At 44.1% G+C, this 18507-nt stretch overlaps 1 long non-coding RNA gene across 1 annotated transcript; it reads left to right on the forward strand.

Moving 5' to 3' along the window:
• Positions 1-462: 462 nt before the first annotated feature.
• Positions 463-10096, forward strand: LOC123730537 (uncharacterized). Its single transcript, XR_006762002.1, has 3 exons — positions 463-549; positions 1517-1939; positions 9438-10096. It is a non-coding gene; the product is annotated as an uncharacterized lncRNA (long non-coding RNA).
• The last annotated feature ends 8411 nt before the right edge of the window (positions 10097-18507 follow it).

Here is an 18507-nt window from a genome sequence, read left to right on the forward strand (position 1 = left end):
TGGGGATGTTTTTCAGCGACAGGGACTGAGATCGAGGCAAAGATGAGCAAAGTACAGAGAGCTCCTTGATGAACAGCTGCTCCAGAGCGCTCAGGACCTCAGACTGGGGCGACGGTTCACCTTCCAACAGGACAAAGACCCTAAGCACAGAGCCAGGACAATGCAGGAGTGGCTTCGGGATAAGTCTCTGAATGCCCTTGAGTGTCCCAGCCAGAGCCTGGACTTGAACCCGATCTAAAATCTCTGGAGAGACCTGAAAATAGCTGTGCAGCAACGCTCCCCATCCAACCTGACAGAGCTTGAGACTATCTGCAGAGAAGAATGGGAGAAACTCCCCAAATACTGCTGTGCCAAGCTTGTAGCGTCATACCCATGAAGACTCGAGGCTGATATTGCTGCCAAAGGTTCTTCAACAAAGTACTGATTAACTTGATCACCTAGCTACGTTGTTTGTTTTATTACTAGACAATAAATGTGGCACTCGCCTGAACCCGATGATCCTGTGTTTGCGTTTGAATCCTGCAAGTAGCGTCAATCAAGATTTGAGAGGTAACATCAGTCCTTTTCTTCTACCAATTCAAAGTAATGTGAATACTTCCATGACAAAGGCTGTTGTCTCTGCCATCTCGTTAGCTATCTAGCTACCAGCTACCATGCCAGCTACCCCCCACAACGTTAGTAAACAAACAGGAAGAGCGCGAACTGCGGTGAACATAGCCTAGGTGGAGGGATTTCCATTTTTTATTTGTGCCAACAAAGAAAAATGGACGTAACTGTAAAAGAAACTGAAAAACTAATGTGTTAAGTTACTCATTACTACAAAAAAAGTAATCTGAGTACTCACTTTACAAGGCATACTTGAGTAGAGTATAAAGCATTATACTGGTGTAACCTAATGGTTTATTATTGAATAATATAAATGGTGTTGGATTCGGGTTAAACTTTGTACATTGAGATATTAAATACATGATAGATCAGAAGCATATTATATAAGGAGTGAAAGAGACTGGGTTTTATGTCAGAAGTTACTGGCTTTCTGTGGAAAGACAGATGGCTTTGGAATGTGTTGGGTGGAAATCTTGCAAACTAACAATGTCACTGAGGGAGAGAGGGTAATGTGTAACGTTTACATTGTCAGGATATGTTATTGTTAGCCATCAGGGATACTCTGGGAGGAGAGGAGACACAGTCTTGTATCAATAACCATGACAGCCTTGAGTTGGGGAGGAGTGAGCACTTTGGGGTAGAGGTCAGGTTAGATGAAGTGAGGAAGAACAGATATCACTAAGGTTCTGTCTAGCAACAGAGCTGCATTGAATGTTCAGTTGTGGAGAAGGAGACTCAGCCTAGGAGAAAGGGTTAAATATCAGTGCTTGTGTGAAATGTTTTTTTTGTTTGAATACAGCTGTGTCGACCCTTTGGGAAGAATTAAACTTGGTTAAGCTTCTCTAGTGTTTGTGAGTTATTTACTCCGAAAAATTGCAACCTAACAATGGTATGCACTTTTGGTTGTCAGTACTTTGAGGGTGACCTGAAAGATCGCTGTGGCACCCGGGCCAGACAGAGAGCTGAGCTGTGGGGAGGGACATCGTGTACCCTGAAAGCCAGCACACAGGCACTGGGCAGAAAACAGACAAGGAGGAGAGGAAGACTGCCTAACTGAGCCCCCAGATGATCAGTCTGGAGCTGAGGCCTGGTAACACGTGCACACACAGGCACAAAATGTAATTTCCCATCCATTGATTGGTAACATGTACGATATGTTTCAGGGAACCACATACGTTTGAGGTTAAGGCGAAGCCCAAGAGAAACCCTGTGGATGTTAACTACCTTACTTCGTCCACCTTAGTGGGGACAGTAAGCCTATACAGCACAGCTAAACTTGGGGCAGCAGTGCTGAATGCAGCAAAGGATGTCAATCCTGAGGCAAGAGGCATAGGTAAATATTTCAGTCCTATAACTCTAAACCTTTTTCTAGTTAACCTGTAGCAATTGTTGTGTTACATAGTCTATGGAGCAAGCCTGTCCATTTTCCCCACCAAGTTTTGGTGTGTTTGGTGACGTACCAGTTCCAGAATCAGAGCTGAGGAAGTGTAAGGAAGACGACTCTAAATGTGGAAAAAGCTTCAGAATCAGCCACTCTCCCAGTCTCCCTACAACCCCTGACCCAAAAGCCACCCAAAAGCCAGCGCCTCAGATGGGGGCAGTGTGTGAAGCAAGGGCTCTTTTCATCCAGCTCTATCTACTTCTAATCTAGATCATTGTTTCTCAATGCATTCCTAGGGGACCCTAGTTTGAATACAGCCAACATTCCATATTGGCGTCAGCAGTGGGATACCAATATTGATTGACCAACTGCGTGTATGACTTTTTCCTCAGGACATGATTGGCTTAGCTCAGAATGTCTGTCTAGTGGTGTATGTATCAAATCATGGCTTCCAAGCTGCAGAGAACCAAACCGCAAATACCAGCGCAACTGATGGGTGTCACATGAAAGGAGGCCTATACCACAGCCAAGTATAATCATTTCCTGCAAACAATATAAATCTATTCTATTAATCAACGAATCATCCTCGTTATTCTGTTTTGTTTTCTACAGGTTTACCCCTAATTTGCTGATCTTAGCAACCTGTTCACTGAAAACAATGTGCAGGCCATTTTTGCTGTCACAGAGGACATGGCAGAAAAATACGAGTAAGAGACTGACTAGGAACTTCTCTCATGACATTTGAAATCATTCAGGTGTTGTAGGTGTACAGGTCAAATCCAGGACAGTTCACACATTTTCCTGCAGGAACAATAGAGTATAAATATAATTTAATCAAATTGAATAAGCCTACAATGAGAATAACTCAATGGCCCTCTTGTATTTGATTGGTCACCCAGGAGCTTAGTGACCTGTTGCCAAAGTCAACTGTTGCTGTGCTGACCCCAGACCTTATGAACAACACCGCAGCCAGCAGATGCATACAGGGCTAGAGCAATACTCTATGGAAGATATGTGGCATATGGACAATCACCGTAAGACACGCTGAACCAGAATCTGGTTTTACAGGAGACATTGAATTTGGCGATTCTCCTTTAAGCCCAGGCAGCAGCCATCCAACTAGCCATTCACCAGGTTATCAACCTTAATAATTTCAAAATACTTTCGGTACTTACCAAAGAATGGAGTTTCGTAAGCAACTATCGTCATTACCGAACGTATTTAGTCAGCATGTAAATTGTGCTGTTTTGTCACACAACACAATGCCACAGATGTCTCAATTTGAGGGAGCGTGCAATTGGCATGCTGACTACCGGAATGTCCACCAGAGCTGTTACAATGGGGGGAAAAAGTATTTGATCCCCTGCTGATTTTGTACGTTTGCCCACTGACAAAGAAATGATCAGTCTATAATTTTAATGGTAGGTTTATTTGAACAGTGAGAGATAGAATAACAACAAAAATATCCAGAAAAACGCATGTCAAAAATTGTATAAATTGATTTGCATTTTAATGAGGGAAATAAGTATTTGACCCCCTCTCAATCAGAAAGATTTCTGGCTCCCAGGTGTCTTTTATACAGATAACGAGCTGAGATTAGGAGCACACTCTTAAAGGGTGTGCTCCTAACCGCAGCTTGTTACCTGTATAAAAGACACCTGTCCACAGAAGCAATCAATCAATCAGATTCCAAACTCTCCACCATGGCCAAGACCAAAGAGATCTCCAAGGATGTCAGGGACAAGATTGTAGACCTACACAAGGCTGGGATGGGCTACAAGACCATCGCCAAGCAGCTTGGTGAGAAGGTGACAACATTTGGTGTGATTATTCGCAAATGGAAGAAACACAAAAGAACTGTCAATCTCCCTCGGTCTGGGGCTCCATGCAGGATCTCACCTCGTGGAGTTGCAATGAGCATGAGAACGGTGAGGAATCATCCCAGAACTACACGGGAGGATCTTGTCAATGATCTCAAGGCAGCTGGGACCATAGTCACCAAGAAAACAATTGGTAACACACTACGCCGTGAAGGACTGAAGTCCTGCAGCGCCCGCAAGGTCCCCCTGCTCAAGAATACATATACATGCCTGTCTGTAGTTTGCCAATGAACATCTGAATGACTCAGAGGACAACTGGTGAAAGTGTTGTGGTCAGATGAGACCAAAATGGAGCTCTTTGGCATCAACTCAACTCGCCGTGTTTGGAGGAGGAGGAATGCTACCTATGACCCCAAGAACACCATCTCCACCGTCAAACATGGAGGTGGAAACATTATGCTTTGGGGGTGTTTTTCTGCTAAGGGGACAGGACAACTTCGCATCATTTGACGGGGCCATGTACTGTCAAATCTTGGGTGAGAACCTCCTTCCCTCAGCCAGGGCATTGAAAATGGGTCGTGGATGGGTATTCCAGCATGACAATGACCCAAAACACACGGCCAAGGCAACAAAGGAGTGGCTCAAGAAGAAGCACATTAAGGTCCTGGAGTGGCCTAGCCAGTCTCCAGACCTTAATCCCATAGAAAATCTGTGGAGGGAGCTGAAGGTTCGAGTTGCCAAACGTCAGCCTCGAAATCTTAATGACTTGGAGAAGATCTGCAAAGAGGAGTGGGACAATGTGTGCAAACCTGGTGGCCAACTACAAGAAACGTCTGACCTCTGTGATTGCCAACAAGGGTTTTGACACCAAGTACTAAGTCATGTTTTGCAGAGGGGTGAAATACTTATTTCCCTCATTAAAATGCAAATCAATTTATAAAATTTTAGATAAGCGTTTTTCTGGATTTTTTGTTGTTGTTATTCTGTCTCTCACTGTTCATACACTGCTCAAAAAAATAAAGGGAACACTTAAACAACACATCCTAGATCTGAATGAAAGAAATAATCTTATTAAATACTTTTTTCTTTACATAGTTGAATGTGCTGACAACAAAATCACACAAAAATAATCAATGGAAATCCAATTTATCAACCCATGGAGGTCTGGATTTGGAGTCACACTCAAAATTAAAGTGGAAAACCACACTACAGGCTGATCCAACTATGATGTAATGTCCTTAAAACAAGTAAAAATGAGGCCCAGTAGTGTGTGTGACCTCCACGTGCCTGTATGACCTCCCTACAACGCCTGGGCATGCTCCTGATGAGGTGGCGGATGGTCTCCTGAGGGATCTCCTCCCAGACCTGGACTAAAGCATCCGCCAACTCCTGGACAGTCTGTGGTGCAACGTGGCGTTGGTGGATGGAGCGAGACATGATGTCCCAGATGTGCTCAATTGGATTCAGGTCTGGGGAACGGGCGGGCCAGTCCATAGCCACATGAGGTCTAGCATTGTCTTGCATTAGGAGGAACCCAGGGCCAACCGCACCAGCATATGGTCTCACAAGGGGTCTGAGGATCTCATCTCGGTACCTAATGGCAGTCAGGCTACCTCTGGCGAGCACATGGAGGGCTGTGCGGCCCCCCAAAGAAATGCCACCCCACACCAAGACTCTGTCACGTCTCAAGACTCTGTCACGTCTGTCATGTGCTCAGTGTGAACCTCCTTTCATCTGTGAAGAGCACAGGGCGCCAGTGGCGAATTTGCCAATCTTGGTGTTCTCTGGCAAATGCCAAACACCCTGCACGGTGTTGGGCTGTAAGCACAACCCCCACCTGTGGACGTCGGGTCCTCATACCACCCTCATGGAGTCTGTTTCTGACCGTTTGAGCAGACACATGCACATTTGTGGCCTGCTGGAGGTCATTTTGCAGGGCTCTGGCAGTGCTCCTCCTGCTCCTCCTTGCACAAAGGTGGAGGTAGCGGTCCTGCTGCTGGGTTGTTGCCCTCCTACGGCCTCCTCCACGTCTCCTGATGTACTGGCCTGTCTCCTGGTAGCGCCTCCATGTTCTGGACACTACGCTGACAGACACAGCAAACCTTCTTGCCACAGCTCGCATTGATGTGCCATCCTGGATGAGCTGCACTACCTGAGCCACTTGTGTGGGTTGTAGACTCCGTCTCATGCTACCACTAGAGTGAAAGCACCGCCAGCATTCAAAAGTGACCAAAACATCAGCCAGGAAGCATAGGAACTGAGAAGTGGTCTGTGGTCACCACCTGCAGAACCACTCCTTTATTGGGGGTGTCTTGCTTATTGCCTATAATTTCCACCTGTTGTCTATTCCATTTGCACAACAGCATGTGAAATGTATTGTCAATCAGTGTTGCTTCCTAAGTGGACAGTTTGATTTCACAGAAGTGTGATTGACTTGGAGTTACATTGTGTTGTTTAAGTGTTCCCTTTACTTTTTTGAGCAGTGTATAAACCTACCATTTCTTTGTAAGTGGGCAAACGTACAAAATCAGCAGGGGATCAAATACTTTTTTCCCCCACTGTACCAGAGAATTGAATGTTAATTTCTCCACCATAAGCTGCCTCTGTCATTTTAGAGAATTTGGCAGTACTTCCAACTGGCCTCACAACCGCAGAACACGTGTATGGCGTTGTGTGGGTGAGCGGTTTGCTGATATCAATGTTGTGAACAGAGTGCCCCATGGTGGTGGTGGGGTTATGGTATGGGCAGGCATAAGCTACGGACAACTAACAGCAATTTGAATGCAAAGAAATACCATGGCGAGATCCTGTGTGGGGCACCCATAGGGCGGCGCACAATTGGCCCAGCGTCGTCCGGGTTAGGGGAGGCCGGGGTAGGCCGTCATTGTAAATAAGAATTTGTTCTTAATTGACTAGCCTAGTTAAATAAAAAAATTATAGTAATATAAAAATGCTAAAAATTGTAAGGTATCTGTGACCAACAGATATGTGAGATCCATAGATTAGGGCCTAAAGAATTTATTTCAATTGACTGATTTCCTTAAATTATGGTTAAATAAAACATTAAAAAATTTAATATGAACTGTAACTCAGTAAAATCTTTGAAATTGTTGCATTTACATTTTTGTTCAGTATATATAAGGGGCATACTAGCAAGAAAGTGCTAAAAAATGGGACTGTTTGAAACAGAGGTTTCACAGAAACTTATTCTGTCTGAATTAGGTGTGTGTATATTAGGCTTACATTACAGAGTATAGTAACAAAAGACAGTCATCTACTGAATACATAAAAATGAAGCCTTTTGATATTTCGTTCTGTATATTGTTTTTGTTTTCAGCACTTCATTAATATATTGCTAATTGGTGTGTTCATCTTACAGAGACTGTCTCACACTGTTGTGTTGAGCCACACACGTGTTCCTGGGGTCAAGGTATCATACGTGTCTTAATGTAGCGGTGGGGCACAGCACAGACTGCTTCGAGGGGCCTGCAGTGAGGTCAGGGACAGTCAACAGGTTCAGTAACACTCGAGTCAACTAGAAGTGGACACACTACTATTACAAGCCAATGAGCTACGCTTGCATGATGTGCTACCTGCCTGAGACCTGAGATTCATGTTAGCTCCCAGAACTCACACAAAAGGCTGACACGGTCATGAGCTGGGGCGATGACAAGTTCAGTCAAACCATGATGTGTCAAATCAAACCCCCTCACAGTAAACAAAGTGACAGTAGTGGTTATGGTACATGCTGTATATAAATAATGGCAACTCAAGTTAGCCTTACAGCACTCCCACCTGGAAAGTCCTTTGAGTCGGATCCCTCTAACCTTTTCACAGTCCTTCAAGCTTGACCATGCAGTTGTTATAAGGCTGATTTAAACTGTAATATTGTATTACATTAACACCTAGTAAAGAAGGGTAATATAACAGCATATACATTCAGACATCTTTGAAGAATCCAATTGTCTCGATATGTCACATCTGTTGCTGGACACCATACTAACCCTAGACGATCGTCAAAGTGACCGTGTCCTCTGAGAGCTGTGTGAAGCCCATGACCTTCGACCTATTGCTGGGCTCTCCCGAGCGTCTGTCAGTCCAACTGATGTCTTGATACTGGTGGGAGTGCGGCGAACGGTTCGACCTCGACCACTGCAGTTATCAAGGGAATGTGACTTGTGTGCAAGTAGAACGCACTCAGAGGCACAGACAGACACAGACAGGCAGGCAGGCAGACTTACCCTATCCCAGATGTGAGCTGGGGTACTTTGGGGTCAGTTGCAAATGCTCAACACAGGACAGCGACACCCCATGTAGGTCATCCAGAGGAGGGGAGAACTGCTCGTTGAGAGGGCAGTGTGTGTGCGGGCAGTGAATGTGATCTCCGACCCTAACCTGGAGAGAGGACTTAAACTTAAACAGTGACCGTCACAAAGGTTGCTTCGTGGAGTTAGGAGTCCCTCGACTCCTGATCGTTGAAACCATCATTGTTGATCATTCTAGATACAAAAGTATTTTCTTAATGCAGATTTGAGTTTGTGATATAACTACAGTACATACAGCAGCTTCAAAAAGTAGTCCCACCCCTGGACTTTTTCCACATTTAAATTAACTGTAACTAGTCAACTCAGGAACATTCAATTTTGTCCAGTGTATATTTGGCCTTTAGGTTATTGTCCTGCTGAAAGGTAAATTTGTCTCCCAGTGTCTCTTGGAAAGCAGACTGAACAAGGTTTTCCTCTAGGATTTTTCCTGTGCTTAGCACTATTCCGCTTATTTTTATCCTAAAAAACTCCCTGGTCCTTCCCGATGACAAGCATGCCCATAACATGATGCAGCCATCACCATGCTTGACCATGTGAAGAGTGGTACTCAGTGATGTGTTGAGTTGGATTTTCCCCAATCCTAACGCTTTGTATTCAGAACGTAACAAACATTTGTTTGCCACATTGTTTGCAGTATTACTTTAGTGTCTTCTTGCAAACAGGATGCATGTTTTGAAATATGTTCTATTCTTTATTGTGGAGTTACTACAACTGCTGCTCCCGAGTGGCGCAGCGGTCTAAGGCATCACTACAGACCCTGGTTCGATTCTGGGCTGTATCACAACCGGCCGTGATCGGGAGTCCCATAGGCCGTCATTGTAAATAAGAATTTGTTCTTAACTTAACTGACTTGCTTAGTCCATCCTCAGTTTTCTCCTATCACAGCCTTTAAACTCTGTTTTAAAGTCACCATTGTCCTCATGGTGAACTCCCTGAGCGGTTTCCTTCCTCTCCGGCAACTGAGTTAAGAAGGACGTATATTTATAGTGACTGGGTGTATTTATACACCATCCAAAGTGTAATTAATAACTTCACCATGCTCAAAGGGATATTCAATTTCTGCTTTTTTATCTTTACCCATGTACCAATAGTTGCCTTTCTTTGCAAAGCATTGGAAAACCTCCCTGGTCTTTGTGGTTGAATCTGTGTTTGAAATTCACTGCTCGGCTGAGGGACCTTACAGAAAATTGTATGTGTGGGGTACAGAGATGAGGTAGCCAGTGACACAACCTCAATTTAATTAATTTGATATTTTCTGAAGGCACTTTAACTGCAAGATCTGTTTTGTTTTTGTTTGGTTGCCAGGTTACGGGCGGTGTGACTGCAACCGCTGTGCTTGTGAGGAGGGGTTTATGGGTTCTGAATGCGAATGCTCTTCAGAGGTGGACCGTTGCTGGGATCTAAACGGAAACCATGGAAACTGCCTGTGTGACCGGTGAGAGTGTGAGGAGATGTACTCCGGACTTTTGTGTGAGCAACATGCCATGGCGGAGGGTTAATCACAACATCAACGTGAAGAAAAATGCAGTGCTTCCCTATAAGAATCATGTTTCTAGGATTTGATACTTAGAACCAATTGATTCAAAATACAGTGCAAGTCTAAGAATATACCCGTCCAAAAGGTTTTGACCACTAACATCTGTGATTCTCAAAAATGTAATGACCTGTACATTTCAATCTCTAACGCTGATGTTCAGTGGGTTGGGATGGTTAAAGATTGAATACCCAGTAGAGGAAAGCGCCACTGTCCGCCCCACTGCTGTTGTTTTATTGTTTTGACAAAGGGGGACCTAAGGAGCATCACACAAAGTGGTAAAAGAAAATAGCAGTGCATATTCAAATCAAAGTTTATTGGTCGTGTACACAGTTTAGCAGATGTTATAGTAGGTGCAGTGAAATGCTTATGTTACTAACTCCAAACAATGCCGTAAAAAGGTCAAACAAGTACACAACAGGCCTCCCGAGTGGTGCAGTGGTCTAAGGCACTGCATCGCTGTGCCACTAGAGATCCTGGTTCGAGTCCAGGCTCTGTTGCAGCCGGCCTCAACTGGGAGACCCATGGTGCATTGTCCAGGTTAGGGAAGGGTTTGGCCGGCAGGGATTCCCTTGTCCCATCACGCTCTAGCGACTCCTGTGGCGGGCCGGGCGCATGCACACGGACACGGTCGCCAGGTGTACGGTGTTTCCTCCGACACATTGGTGCGGCTGGCTTCCGGGTTAAGTGAGCATTGTGTCAAGAAGCATTGCGGCTTTGCTGGGTTGTGTTTCAGTGGACGCACGGCTCTTGACCTTCGTCTCCCCCATGTCCGTATGGGAGTTACAGCAATGGGACAAGACTAACGACCAATTGGGGAGAAAAAGGGAGATTTTTTTAATTTTTTAATTTATGGAAACAAATCTTAATCAAAAACCAGAAATCCTCAATGTCCAGACGAAATGCAATGTACAGTCGAAGAGATTAGATATTATAATGAGCTTTGTGAATACAGTATATGAATGTGAACGGTGTTGATTGTTTGCAATAACTCTTTGTTGTTGTAATATTGCAAACGGATGTGGTAGTTTTCACCATTAAGGATTCAAGCTTTAATCTCATACAAAACCTCTTTAGATGTAATTATCTGTTTTATCAGCTAGATGGCAATATGATACAAAAGAAGAAGCTCTAGTGATAGTACTCTCCACTGCTACTTACTGTTGCGGTTGAATTAGGTGTATTCACATAGATACCTCAGTATATGGGGATTATTTGCAAGATATATCATATTGAATAATGATGCACTTTGAAATTATTATTTTCCCATTTGAAGTGGTATCTTACTTTTGTAAACCATTGAAGACTTAGAAAACCTTTAAAGTTACACTTCTCAATCCATGAGAAGCACCTTTGATGCTAAGCTCTCTTCTGCCTTTTGTGAAAACTGTTTGTAGTACATGTAGTGCTCTCCCCAACCACAGTATTGTAACACAGTACATATAATATACCATACAAGACTCAGCCTTGCCACAAATTCTAATTTACAGATCTACAAATATATTACTGGTAAATTAGCTATATTTGATTAACATAACCACTTAATGTCAAAAGCCACTAAAGGTAGCCATCAAAATTTGTGAACGTAACATTTTCAGAGGAAGCACAATAATCAACATGTGTTCATAAAAATGTGTTTAATAAGGAAATGTGCCTTCCAGATAACATTCATTTGGTGGGCCATTTAGCTGTGGAGAGGAAATAAAAATGTTGCTGAGGGAAAATGTCTCCCTGGAATAGGAAAATAACATTTCATACAGTGGAGATTTTTTCCTCCAAATGTACCATCAATGACATTGATTGAATTATTATAAGTCTCTCCATCTCTCTAGCTCTGCTTTTAAGTCCTTTGCTTTCCCTCCCTTATTGCTCATTTTCGTTCTCTTTTTTTCTCTCCTTTGAGCTGGGTAGAGGTGCACTCAATGCTTCTAGTGTTGTATCCAAGATGTTTATATAATCTTTATTTTATCTGTTTTACAGGTTCACTCTCTGCTGCAACTAGCAGATTGTTTTCCTGGCCACACACAGAGACACGTACCAAGCTCTCCCCCGCCCTCCATTTGGCAAATCTGACCATAATTCTATCCTCCTGATTCCTGCTTACAAGCAAGTACTAAAGCAGGCAATACCACTGACTCGCTCAATACGGAAGTGGTCAAATGACGTGGATGCTACACTTTTGCTAGCACAGACTGGAATATGCTCCGGTATTCATTCAATGGCATTGAGGAATACACCACCTCAGTCATCAGCTTCATCAATAAGTGCATCGATGATGTCGTCCCCACAGTGGCTGTACGTACATATCCCAACCAGACGCCATGGATTACAGGCAACATCCGCACCGAGCTAAAGGCTAGAGCTGCCGCTTTCAAGGAGCGGGAAACTAATCCGGACGCTTATAAGAAATCCTGCTATGCCCTCAGACAAACCATCAAAGAGGAAAAGCGTCAATACAGGACTAAGATTGAATCCTACTTCACCGGTTCTGATGCTCGTCGGATGTGGCAGGGCTTGCAGACTATTATGGACTACAAAGGGAAACCCAGCTGCAAGTTGCCCAGTGACGCAAGCTTACCAGATGGGCTAAATGCTTTTTATGCTCGCTTTGAGGCAAGCAAGACTGAAGCATACATGAGAGAATCAGCTGTTCAGACGACTGTGTGATAACGCTCTACATAGCAGATGTGAGCAAGACCAACGTTCACAAGGCCGCGGGGCCAGACGGATTACCAGGAAGTGTACTCTGAGCATGCGCGGACCAAATGGCAAGTGTCTTCACTGAAATGTTCAACCTCTCCCTGAACAAGTCTGTAATACCTACATGTTTTAAGCAGACCACCATAGTCCCTGTGCCCAAGGAAGCGAAGGTAACCTAAATGACCACCGCTCTGTAGTACTCACGTCGGTATCCATGAAGTGCTTTGAAAGGCTGGTCGTGGCTCACATCAACACCATCATCACGGAAACCCTAGACCCACTCCAATTCGCATACCGCCCCAACACATGACTCAATATCAATTGCACTCCACACTGCCCTTTCCCACTTGGACAAAAGGAACACCGATGTGAGAATGCTGTTCATTGACTACAGCTCAGCGCTCAAGACCATAGTGCCCACAAAGCTAATCTCCAAGCTAAGGACCCTGGGACTAAACACCTCCCTCTGCAACTGGATCCTGGACTTCCTGATGGGCCGCCCCCAGGCCAGTTGAGAACAAGTTCTCATTTACAACTGCGACCTGGCCAAGATAAAGCAAAGCAGTGTGACAAAAACAACAACACAGACTTACATAGGGGATAAACAAATGTACAGTCAATAACACAGTAGAAAAATCTGTATACAGTGTGTGCAAATGAAGTAAGGAGGTAAGGCAATAAATAGGCCAATAGTGGCGAAGTAATTACAATGTAGCAATTTACACTGGAGTGATATATGTGCATATGAGGATGTGCAAGTGGAAATACTGGGGTGCAAAAAAGCAGAAAAACAAAAACAAATATGGGGATGAGGTAGGTAGTTGGTTGGATGGGCTATTTATAGATGGGCTGTGTACAGCTGCAGCAATCGTATAGCTGCTCTGACAGCTGATGCTTAAAGTTAGTGAGGGAGATATGTCTCCAACTTCAGTGATTTTTGCAATTCGTTCCAGTCATTGGCAGCAGAAAACTGGAAGGAAAGGCGGCCAAGGCAGGTGTTGGCTTTGGGGATGACTAGCGAAATATACCTGCTGGAGCGCGTACTACGGGTGGGTGTTGCTATGGTGACCAGTGAGCTGAGATAAGGTGGGGTTTTACCTAGCAAAGACTTAGATTATCTGGAGCCAGTGGGTTTGGCGACGAATATGTAGGGAGGACCAGCCAACGAGAGCGTACAGGTCGCAGTGGTGGGTAGTATATGGGGCTTTGGTGACAAAACAGATTGCACTGTGACAGACTGCATCCAATTTGCTGAGTAGAGTGTTGGAAGCTATTTGTAAATGACATCGCCAAAGTAAAGGATCGGTAGGATAGTCCGTTTTACGAGGGTATGTTTGGCAGCATGAATGAAGGAGGCTTTGTTACGAAATAGGAAGCTGATTCTAGATTTAACTTTGTATTGGAGATGCTTAATGTGAGTCTGGAAGGAAAGTTTACAGTCTAGCCAGACACCTAGGTATTTGTATTTGTCCACATATTCTAAGTCAGAACCGTCTAGAGTAGTGATGCTAGTCAGGCTGGAGGGTGCGGGCAGCGATCGGTATAAGAGCAAGCATTTCGTTTTATTAGCATTTAAGAGTAGTTGGAGGCCACGGAAGGAGTGTTGTATGGCGTTGAAGCTCGTTTGGAGGTTTGTTAACATAGTGTCCAAAGAAGGGCCAGATGTATACAGAATGGTGTTGTCTGCGTAGAGGTGGATCAAATAATCACCCGCAGCAAGAGTGACATCATTGATATATACAGAGAAAAGAGTCTGCCCGAGAATTGAACCCTGTGGCACCCCCATAGAGACTGCCAGAGGTCCGGACAACAGGCCCTCTGGTTTGACTCGCTGAACTCTATCTGAGAAGTAGTTGGAGAACAAGAGGCGAGGCCGTCATTAGAGAAACCAAGGCTGTTGAGTCTGCCGATAAGAATATGGTGATTGACAGAGTCGAAAGCCTTGGCCAGGTCGATGAAGACGGCTGCACAGTACAGTCTTTTATCGATGGCGGATATGATATCGTTTAGGACATTGAGCATGCCTGAGGTGCACCCATGACCAGCTCAGAAACCAGGTTACATAGAGGAGAAGGTACGGTGGAATTCAAAATGGCCAGTGATCTGTTTGTTCACTTGGCTTTTGAAGACTTTAGAAAGGCAGGGCAGGATGGATATAGGTCTGTAACAGTTTGGGTCTAGATGACCACGGCGGCTTTCCAATCTTTAGGAATCTCAGACGATACGAAAGAGAGGTTGAACAGACTAGTAATAGGGGTTGCAACAATTTCGGTGGATAATTTTAGGAAGAGAGGGTCCAGATTGTCTAGTCTAGCGGATTTGTAGGGATTTAGATTTTGCAGCTCTTTCAGAACATCAGCTGTCTGGACTTGGGTGAAGGAGAAGCAGGAAGGCTTGAGCCAGTTGCTGCGGGGGATGCAGAGCTGTTGGCCGGGGTTGGGGTAGCCAGTTGGAAAGCATGGCCAGCTGTAGAGAAATGCTTATTGAAATGATCGATTATCGTAGATTTATCGGTGGTGACAGTGTTTCCTATCCTCAGGGAGGAGGTGCTCTTATTCTCCATGGACTTTAGCATATTTCTGTTTGAAAAAGCTAGCCTTAGCTTTCCTAACTGAATATTTTGGTTCCTGACTTCCCTGAAAAGTTGCATATTGCGGGGACTATTCAATGCTAGTGCAGTACGCCACATGGTGTTTTTGTGCTGGTCGAGGGCAGAACCAAAGGCTATATCTGTTCTTAGTTATACATTTGTTGAATGGGGCATGCTTATTTAAGATGGAGAGGAAAGCACTTTTAAAAAACAACCAGTTATCCTCTACTGACGGAATGAGGTCAATATCCTTCCATGATACCTGGGCCAGTTCGATTAGAAAGGCCTGCTCGCAGAAGTGTTTTAGGGAGCTTTTGACAGTGATGAGTGGTGGTCGTTTGACCACGGACCCATAATGGAGGCAGGCAATGAGGCAGTGATCGCTGAGATCCTGGTTGAAAACAGCAGAGGTGTATTTAGAGGGCAAGTTGGTCAGGATGATATCTATGAGGGTGCCCATGTTTACGGTTTTGGGTTGTACCTGGTAGGTTCTTTGATAATTTATCTGAGATTGAGGGCATCTACCTTAGATTGTAGGATGGCCGGGGTGTTAAGCAAATCCCAATTTTGGTCACCTAGCAGTATGAACGCTGACGATAGATGGTGGGCGATCAATTCACATATGGTGTCCACGGCACAGCTGGGAGCTGAGGTGGGGTCTATAACAAGCGGCAACAGTGAGGGACTTATTTCTGGAGAGATGGATCTTTAAAAGTAGAAGCTTGAACTGTTTGGGCATAGACCTGGATAGAATGAAAGAACTCTGCAGGCTATCTCTACAGTAGATTTTAATTCCACCCCCTTTAGCAGTTCTGTCTTGACGGAAAATGTTGTAATTGGGGATGGAAATTTCAGAATTTTTGGTGGCCTTCCTAAGCCAGGATTCAGATACGGCTAGGACATCAGGGTTGGCGGAGTTTGCTTTATTCACTGCTTGAGCAAACTTAGGGAGGAGTCTTCTGATGTTAACATGCATGAACCCAAGGCTTTTATGGTTGCAGAAGTCAACAAATGAGAACGCCTGGGGACACACAGGGCCTGGGTTAACCTCTACATCACCAGAGGAAGAGTAGGATGAGGGTGTGGCTATAAGAACTAGTCGTCGACTGCTTTGGGAACAGAGAATAAAAGGAGCATATTTCTGGGTGTGGTAGGATAGATTCAGGGCATAGTGTACAGACAAGGGTATGGTAGGGTACAAGTACAGTGGGGGTAAACCTAGGCATTGAGTGACGATGAGAGAGGTTGCATCTCTGGAGGCGCTAGTTAAGCTAGGTGCGGTCTCCGCATGTGTAGGGTGTGGGACAAGGGGGCTATCTGAGGCATGTTGAGCAGGACTAGGGGCTCCACAGTAAAATAAAACAATGAGAGCTGCCCTAAACAACAGTATACAAGGCATATTGACATTTGAGAGAGGCATAAAGCAATCACAGGTGTTGATTGGGAGAGCTAAGACAACAACGGGTGAGACAACAACAGGTAAACAGCTAAGACAACATCAACGAGTAAATGGCGATAAATGGCCAGAGAGAGTCAGTTAGCTACACACAGGGCCTGAGTTCAAGGCTGGGGCCGACAGATAAACAAAATGAAGTACCGTGTTAATGAACAGTCCAGCTGGCATCAGCTGTGTTGCCGAATGATCATAGTGTCCAATGAGCAGCAATAGATGAAACAGGGAGCCATTCGGTAGTCAATTACTATGCTAGGCGAGCTGGAGACAGTGTTCAGGAAGCTAGTGGGCCTGGGCTAGCAGATGGATCTTCACCACATCCATGACACAGAGGCTGGTTGAGAGCACATCGGCCGAATTACGTCAGCAGATCAGCAGAACAGTCGTGATGGAACGGCGGGGCTCCGTGTCGACAAAGGGTGCAGGCTAAATTGGCAAGAGAGGCATTGTAGTTGGTGTACTTCGTTTGCTAGCCGGGAGATGGGCCTAGCTCGAGGCTAACTGGTGCATGCTTCTGGACAAGGGCATTAGCCACAATAGTCACTCAGTAGCAGCTAGTTAGCTGCGACGATCCGGTGTAATGGTCCAGAGCTTGCGGCAGGAATCCGGTGATGTAGTGGAAAAAAGAAGCAGTCCGATATGCTCAGTGCTGATATCGCATTGTGCAGACTGGCAGGTATTATCCGGGCTAAAGCGGCTGGTGTCCGTGCTAAAGTTAAAGACCGCTAGCAGTGGCTAACAATGACTAAATAGCTAGTAGCTAATTAGCTAGCTAGCTTCTGATGGCTAGCTCCTGATGGAGGTTCCATTTATAAGGTCTTAAAAATTGCAGATCCGTATCACATTGGGTGAAGCGGGTTGCAGGAGGGTATATTTAATTCGAAAATGGAAAAAAGAGATTGAAATATAATGAAATGTATACAAACCCCCCCGAAAAATACTGAATATTTACATGGGACAAAAACAAAATACATCTTACTGCTGCGCCATCATGGGAAAAAAAGCTGATCCTCAACACAGGGGCCCATCAGGGGTGCGTGCTTAGTCCCCTTCTATACTCTCTGTTCATCGACGACTGCGTGGCCAAGCACTACTCAAACACCATCATTAAGTTTGCTGACGACACAACGGTCGTCAGCAAACTTATCTGATCACAGGCAACAATAAGATTTGATTTGATTTTATTTGGATCTCTTTTAGTCCCCATTTAGACTAATCTTCCAAGAGTCCTTAAATATTAAAATACAATTTATATACGAACACAATTTCACATATAACACACTATTACAAACATACATAATATACTAACGTAATAAACCAATAAGTAATCAATCTAAAAAATATGAATTCTTCATCTACTGTAATCCCACAACATTTCTGTGTATTATATTTAAATTGTTTTAAAATAATGTTTAAATTTATATATTGAAAGGTTTCTGATTTGCTCAGTTAATTTATTCCATTTCTTCATTGCTCTAAATCGAAATGTTCTTTTGCCTATTTCTCTTTTCTGTCTGGGTAACGCATAGATGGTGGACAATCTATTCCTAGTATTTACGGAATGTCTGTCTCTTACCAACTGATTACCGTTGTGAATAGAACTTGGCCGTTTTAAATGATGTATATTATGAAATAAAATAAGCATGTTTTTTTCAATTATCTTGTCGATTGATGACCAACCAAGAACATTGCGTATGACTGCAACAGAAAAACCATATCTCCACCGTAAAACAATCCTTGCTGCTTTGTTCTGTGTAATCTGCAGCCTCCTAACTTCACTTGATGATGCATTTCCCCAGACCACAGAACAGTAGTTCACTTGACTCTCAATTAAAGCTTGTGTTATTTGCTTAAGAATTTTTCCTGGTAAATATTTAGCTATCCTTCTGATTATGCATGCTGTTTTAATAATTTTTTTACATAGATTAGTTATTTGAGATGACCATGATAAGCAGTTGTCTAGCTGCACTCCTAATAGTTTGGTTTCTGCCACTTCTTCAATTTGTACTCCTCCCATACTTAATTGTATCCCATGCTGTTTTGGCCTTTTCCTAGTGGAACAGACCAACATAACTTTGGTTTTCTTGGTGTTTAAAAC

The sequence above is a fragment of the Salmo salar genome, chromosome ssa25 (assembly GCF_905237065.1).
Source record: "Salmo salar chromosome ssa25, Ssal_v3.1, whole genome shotgun sequence".
NCBI classification, from domain to species: domain Eukaryota; kingdom Metazoa; phylum Chordata; class Actinopteri; order Salmoniformes; family Salmonidae; genus Salmo; species Salmo salar.